This window comes from Dioscorea cayenensis, chromosome 5, assembly GCF_009730915.1.
Source record: "Dioscorea cayenensis subsp. rotundata cultivar TDr96_F1 chromosome 5, TDr96_F1_v2_PseudoChromosome.rev07_lg8_w22 25.fasta, whole genome shotgun sequence".
Lineage (NCBI taxonomy): Eukaryota > Viridiplantae > Streptophyta > Magnoliopsida > Dioscoreales > Dioscoreaceae > Dioscorea > Dioscorea cayenensis.
In genome coordinates, this window is record NC_052475.1 from 7,560,755 (window position 1) to 7,568,234 (window position 7,480).

The 7,480-nt window shown below is 40.6% G+C and overlaps 1 non-coding gene across 1 annotated transcript; it reads right to left on the bottom strand.

Annotated features, from left to right (window-relative positions):
* Positions 1-5,295: 5,295 nt before the first annotated feature.
* On the bottom strand, positions 5,296-5,402 carry LOC120262572. Its single transcript, XR_005536839.1, has one exon. It is a non-coding gene; the product is annotated as a small nucleolar RNA R71 (small nucleolar RNA).
* Positions 5,403-7,480: the final 2,078 nt, after the last annotated feature.

Genomic DNA, 7,480 nt, shown 5'->3' on the forward strand with positions numbered 1-7,480 from the left:
ATCACCTCCAATACTCTTGCTCTCCAGAAATCCTGCCGTCCTAACTCTTTGGCAAAATAATCTCCCTTCAAATTGAGAAAACTAGGGTATTTATAGTAATCGGCTCCACCACGGCCTCACCAAGGATGTTGTGATGCCCGTTGTGAGTAAGTTGTTACTTGGGCTCTAAGTCACGTCCTGGCACATTCTTTGGACATTATATCTCTTGGCAACGGCCGTTTTGGCTTCAATGTTGCTACTAGTGAGCTCATGATATCATGGCTCGATCAAAATAGTGGTAAGTGTAGACAACGCCCATTGTGAGTTCTCATAACGCCCGTTGTGAGTCATGGTATAGCCTTGATTTAATAACTTGCTTTATTTTGCTTCAAAACATCCTCGAATTCAGTTCTTTCTTCCTAAAATAGAAATAAAGGTTGTTGTGAACAAAAGAATGAAATTTCATTCTAATGAGATGCTAAACAAGTATAATTTCACAATATATGCAATGTAAATGATATAGAAAATATGATCAATTTAGCACTTATCAAATATCTCCACACTTAAGTGTTTGCTTGTCTTCAAGCAAATAAAACTGATAAAAATAGAATACATGATAAGTGCTTGATCTCAGGCAAATAAGTATGGAGTTTCAGTAGTAAGGGGGAACAATCAAGTGCTAGGTATCATGATTATTCCTTTACAAAGAGTAGTCTACTCTATGATGAAAAGTACTTTCCCAAGTGTCGGTCTCCTGGTTCACTATCTTATAGTCTAGATCATGTAAAGAAAATTTTTGGGTTTTATTCAGTCTCACTCTTGTATTTTTCATAATTTTTATACATGATTACACTTTCTCTCTCTCTTTTCTCACAGTCAGTATCTTTCACACTTCCAAGGAGGCATCCCTCTCCTCTACTAGGGCATACACTTTGTATCCGACTTGTTGGGAGTGACTACACACTACAAAGGAGGTAGCTTTTTCTGCTGTGCATATATCTTAACTTATAGCAATAAAGTATGTACTGATCAAACCCCCCATTATAAAACATCACTTACTAGACAAACATAAGGTACAGGGTGAAGTCACGAGGGACACAAGGTATTGTAGAGACTCACAGAGTAGTCAGACTCTCGAGAGGGAGATAAAGAATTGCTAGTCTAGTGTCCAAGCGGGGGTCCTGTGTCACAAAGGTTCACAACCCCCGTGTTGTCTCCTCTCCAAGTCAATTTTTGAGATAGGATTGCCTGGAGGTACCTAAAAGCAAAACGTCCTAGGGAAAACGCCTTCGAAGTCCCACATACATATGTCTCATGACCTAAAAGTGTTTGGGTCCTTATCTGATCGGCGCTCAGGTGGACAAGCAGGTCAATGTGGAGCTGGGAGTATGACTCGGTGTGAGTACACTCCACATCGATGAGCCCCATCACAACAGAGAACTCCATGTACAACACCAGGTACTGACCCTCAAACATCTAGAAGCTAATAGTCTTGTGGTGGCTGAGGCTGATGATCATCCTATCCAGCTTGAATAAACTCATCACCTTTAGTGTCAGCTCCCAAAAAAGTCAGCTCTCGAATGCTGAAGAATTACAGAAATCAAGTCTCGTACCTCATCGGCAAGACTAATCTTCTCTAGAGTCCTCCAATCGATGACCCGACCCTCAACAAATCTCTAATCAATGAGCTTCTTGTATCAGGCTCTATGGTCGGGGTCCCTGAACCGTGGTACTGATGGAAGAGAAGACTCTCTAATCTTCTTTTTCTTCTCAGCCTCTGGTTGGGGACCACTAGCAGTTCTCTTTTGACCCATAACCTGCAATGCAGAAAGAATACAGAAAATGTAATGTAGGAAGAAACAACAGGTACATCACGGTTGTTATATGACCATAACGGTCTCACAACGCCCATTACCAAGCGCCATGATATCCCTCTAGATTGTTACAACGGGTACACAACTGCCCATTGTATAACTTAGTATCTCATCAGTACACTGTGCTAGGGCCACCATTGCCGCACAATGGCTGTGGTGCATACGTTGTGTCCTCATGTGGAGCAATGGCTAGTTAACAATGAGCTTCCTCCCATTTCCAGGTGTTGCTAAGGTGAGATGAGTGGGAAAATCTCATAATGGCCTCACAACGGGCGGACAACGCTTGTTATAGCCCATCTCTCCCTTGTTCAGTGTTTAAGCACAACTGTCATTACAACAGTTGTTGTTTATTAGGGAATGACTGTTGTGATGCCTGACCATGATGAAAAATTTCTAAACATTGGTCTATTTCGATGGAAGCTTACATAAAAACATTTACCAGGCATCATTAAACATTTTCATGCCATTTAAATATTATAAAATCAAGATATTTAAAAGATTTGGAAGGATTCTTATGGAAATCGGCCGAAAGAGAGGGTTTTCCGCAGTGAGAATCATGTAATTGAAGTGCTATATCAATCAAAAACAAGCCCAAGCTCCTCGAAATCATTAAGTAAAGATCAGGGAAGGTCTCCAGTGAAGTGGCAAAGAGGAAAGCGAGTTTTTGAGTGAGAAAGGCCAAGGATTAGCCGTCGGTGACTCTATACCTCCTCGTAATGGGATTTATAACGGCCAAATAATGGTTATTGTTCATGCGTTCAGACTCTTTGAGGTACCACGACCATTATTAGCCAGTTATGGGGTCGTTGTCAACTCGGTTTGGGTTCAAAAATCTCTAAGCGTTGGTAACGGCCAATCCAGGGCTTGTTGTGTTCATAATGGCTAAACAACGGGTTTGGTAAAGCCGTGCCAGAACTCTGGAAAATTCAGAGTCACGGCACGTTCTGTGCAACGGCTGAGATAGGTTACCACGACCGTCATAACAGGCGTTATAAGCTCGTTGCACACTCACTCAATGTTTTCTATAAAAGCTTAATTCTCTGCCAGGTACAGAAGTTTTTCCTTTGTTAATTGGTTCCGAGGCAGTGGAATATATCACCTCTGTAGTGTTTTCCTTCTTTGTTTGTACCTTTGTCCACACCTGCTTAATTGACACAACTCTCACCTTATTTCCTTTATTGCTTCTTTGAAGTTGTGGTTCCTTTTGTTGTATCGCCTCGTCCTCAAGCTTCTCCTCGAAGTATTCATGAAAGGTGCTCACCACGAGCACATCCTGCATAAAATCAGAAATAGAAAAATTAGGATAATGTGTAAAGTAACATTCATCATCTTGATCCATGGAGTGTTTCATAGCGCTTGGGAGCTTGTATACCACTTCCTCATATTCCACTTTTAATGTTATCTTTCCATCTCTCCAATTGATAAGAGCCAAGAGGTATTGAGGAAGGGTTATCCAAGAATGAGTGGAGTCTCTACATCCTCATCTATGTCAAGGATCATAAAATCCACAGGGAAGATAAGCTTTTCAACTATTACAAGTACATCTTCCACACCTTTTGCGTATTAATTCTCCCAACCCAAGTTTCATGAAGATAGTGTATGACATCACATTGATTCTAGCTCTAGAATCGGCTAGTGCGTTTTCTTCCACACCATCACCTAACAAACATGGAATCACAAAACTTCCCTGATCTCTCAGTTTCATTGGCAGCTTTTTGTCCATAATGGCAGAACAATGCCTGTTTAGAGCCACTGTATCAACCTCTTCCAATTTCCTGTTGTTGGTAAGCAACTCCTTCAAAAACTTTGCATACTTCGGCATTTGGGACAATACTTTAACAATGGGGATGTTTATATGGAGTTACTTGAAGATGGTCATAAACTTCTTGAATTATGCATCCTCCTTGTCGGCTTTCAATCTGGAGGGGCATGGAACTTGGGTTTTGTATTCTTGGATTATGGGTTGAGCTGGGAATGGCTCTTTTGGTTCTTCCCCAACTGCCTCCTCTTCCTCCTATATGGAATCTTGTGAAGTGCTAGGGCCTTCCCTTACGGTTGGCGTTTTTATCATGACACTAGGACTCTGAGCGATCATTGTCACGATGGTCTTACCACTACGGAGTAACATAGCCTTAAACTGCTCTCTTGGGTTTACTTTAGTGTTGCTTGGGAGGCTTCCTTGAGGTCTTTTGGTACTTGCTCTTGCCAATTGTCCAACTTGATTTTCCAAGTTCTTGATTGATTCTTGGACGTTTCTCAATATAGCACCAAAATCATTCACTTTAGCATCATTGCTCATCATATATTTCACCAAAACATCATTTGTGGAGAACATCCTTTCAGACTGTTACTGCTGTGACTAGTATTGGTGGTTTTGTTGCTGAGGTAGTCTTTGCTGACCCTAGGTCTAAGAGAAGTTTGGATGACTCCTCCACCCTAGGTTGTATGTACTGTTGTACGGGTTATTCTGGTTCCTTTTGAACACCACAAAAAAAATAGACTTGTTCCACAGGCGTCACTGCCGAACTCACATTTGGGCATTGGGCCGCAGATAAAATCCTAAATGTATGTATTTTATATGTATTTGTTGTGCATTATTTGTGTATTTTCTTGATGGATCGATTCCCTTTTATGGTTTAATTGGTTTCTTTAATGTTATAGGCATAAAAGAAGCCTAGGTACGCTCCACAACGTGATTCAAGAAGAAATTGAACAACCAAGTTTTTGACACCGTTGCCGGGGGACCCATGAGGAATACTCAGAAAACTTAGAGCTTGTTGATTTGACCATTGTTTCATTACTTGTTTGTCTTGTTTTTATTTTTTTGTTAATGTACATACATCTCCATTTTCTTATTTGTATTTCCCTTTCTTACTCTTTTTCAAATTTTTAAGTGTTGGCCTTAAATATTGTGCCAGGTACCCATCTTATGACACGTGCAATTCAAGCAAATTTAGTAGAGCCTTACAACAATATTGAGAGGATATTGCATCAAAGGTTAAGAGAAGGGGCCGAGAGTTCAAGACGACAAGAAATTCAGGTTGAATCTAGTGAACCTTCAGTTATGGCCTAGACTAGAAGAACTTTATCCTATTATGAGAAACCACGGTTCACTGGTGAAGAGTTCAGTGTACAAGCACCGACAGTGCCAACAAATAATTTTGAGATTTAAGTAAGCATAATCGGGATGGTACAAAATTCAGTGAAATTTGATGGTCTGGCTAATGAAGACCCGCATGCTCATCTATCATGTTTCCTTCAGATCTGCTCGACCTTTAAGATCAATTTAGTTTCCGATGATGCAATCAAGTGACATTATTCCCATTTAATCTAAGAGGGCAGCTTATAGATGGCTTACTTTTTGGGTCCTAGATCGATTACTACATGGAAGGAAATGGTGGAGAAGTTCCTTGCTAGATACTTCCCACCAAGCAAGGCGGCCAGACTAAGATAAGAGATTTTTGCATTCGGGCAAGGTGATTCTAAAACACTTTTTGAAGCACATGAAAGGTTCAAGGACCTTTTGAGGAAATTCCCTCATCATGGTTTCTCTTCTTGGATGAGGATACAGATGTTGTGTAATGGTTTGAACTATCAAACTCGTCAGCTCCTTAATGTTGTGGCAGGGGGTTCCTTGAGCAATATATACCCTGAAGATGCCGAGAAACTCATTGAAGATATGGCGAATAACAAATGTTATTAGAGCACATGACAGAAAGCACCAAGGGCAACGGGTATTTATGAAGTGAATGATAACACTATATTGGCCGCAAAAGTTGAAGCATTGACAAAGAGATTTGATCAGTTCATGTTGGGTTCAAGCTAAAATTTTGCACCGGTTTTGGCTTGTGAAACATGTGGTGCCAAACATGCAATGATACAATTACCCCATCCTTGCTACTGCTTCGACACTAGTAGAGATGGTAAACTATGTTTGGAGAACCAATAGCGCCAGGAAATCCCTATGGTAATACCTACAACCCGAGGTGGAGAAACCACCCAAATATTTCTTGGAATCAAGGACCACCGCAACAGAGGCATCCACCACCTCAAAGGAAATTAGTATCAAGCATTTCCATAACATGAGAGAAAGTACACCACTAAAGACATTCTAGCCAAGTTCATGATTAACACAGAAGCAAAGTTTCTAGGTGTAAACACTCAGCTTGATGAGTTTCGGCACAGTGTTGAGAAATGTCCAAGATTCCATTCAATCTCTTGAAACCCAAGTCGGACATCTTGCTAAGGCAAACTCTGAACATCCCTCGGGTAGATTACCAAGCAATACTGAAAATAATCCAAGGGAACACTTAAAAACCATTACTTTGAGGAGAGAGAAGCAATTGGAGGCAAGGGCTAAGGAGGGCCCAAGTCCCACAAAAGAAAGGGTAACCGTTCAGGAAGACCCTATACTGATTGAAAATGTGAGTGAAAAGAGTGGGACAAAATATGATGAAACTTGTCCCCAGTCTCTAACTTCAAGGGTCCTTGCATACAAGCCTTCAGTGCCATACCCATCAAGGCTTAAGCAAGACAAAGAAGATGCTCAATTCAAGAAATTTTTCAACATCTTCAAACAATTTCACATAAACATTCCTCTTGTCAAAGCCCTTTCCCAAATGCCCAAGTATGCGAAGTTCATGAAAGATCTCCTCACCAACAAGAGGAAATTAGAAGACTTGGAAATAGTGACTCTTTCCAAAAATTTCTTAGAAGTGATTCAGAAGAATTGCTCGAAGAAACTGGTTGATCCTAAAGTTTTATCATTCCTTGTGTGATTGGGGAAGGAATACAAGAGAATGCTCTAGTAGACTCAGGGTCTAGTATAAATGTGATGCCCTAAAATTTGTTCCTGAAGCTAAGGTTAGAGGATTTGAGGCCCACAAGGATGACCCTACAGTTAACAGATTATTCAGTGACAAAGCCCTGAGGAGTGGTTGATGATGTGCTTGTGAAAATAGACAAACTCATTATCCCTGTGGATTTTGTGATCCTTGATATGGACGACGATGCCAAAGTCCTTGGATCCTTGGGTGCCCATTCCTCAACACTTCAGGTGCTTTGATTGACATCAAGGGAGGAAAGATAACGTTGAGAGTAGGGGAAGAACAAGTGGTCTTCACTCTTCCAGACGCTATGAAACATACACTAGATCATGATGACACTTTATACTTCACTAATGAAACTAATTTGATCATTTATGATTGTGTGCAAAAGGTCGTAAAAATAAACCCTTTGGATGAGCACTTGGAAAAGATAGAAGTCAAGGAATTAGAAAAAAAATATCTCTACCTCTCCACCGATACAACAAGTAAACCAAGTGGAGATTGATTCATCATCTCGTGGCAAGAAAAAGAAAACTTTGAAGAAAATATGGAGAAAAACAAATGAAAGATTAAAGAAGAATATGGATGTCACCATGTTGACACCTCAAGAGGTAGACCGGTTATATTTCGAGAACCAAGGTAAGTTTCAGATTCCTTTCATGCCTTTCAATGAACTTCCCATGTGGAAACACACCCCAAGTCGGAGGTAACTCTCCTCCATTTGTCCCACCTTGAAGTGAAGAGAAGGTACGTCGAGCTAATGATGTTAAACAAGCCTCCTTGGGAGGCAACCAAAGCTTT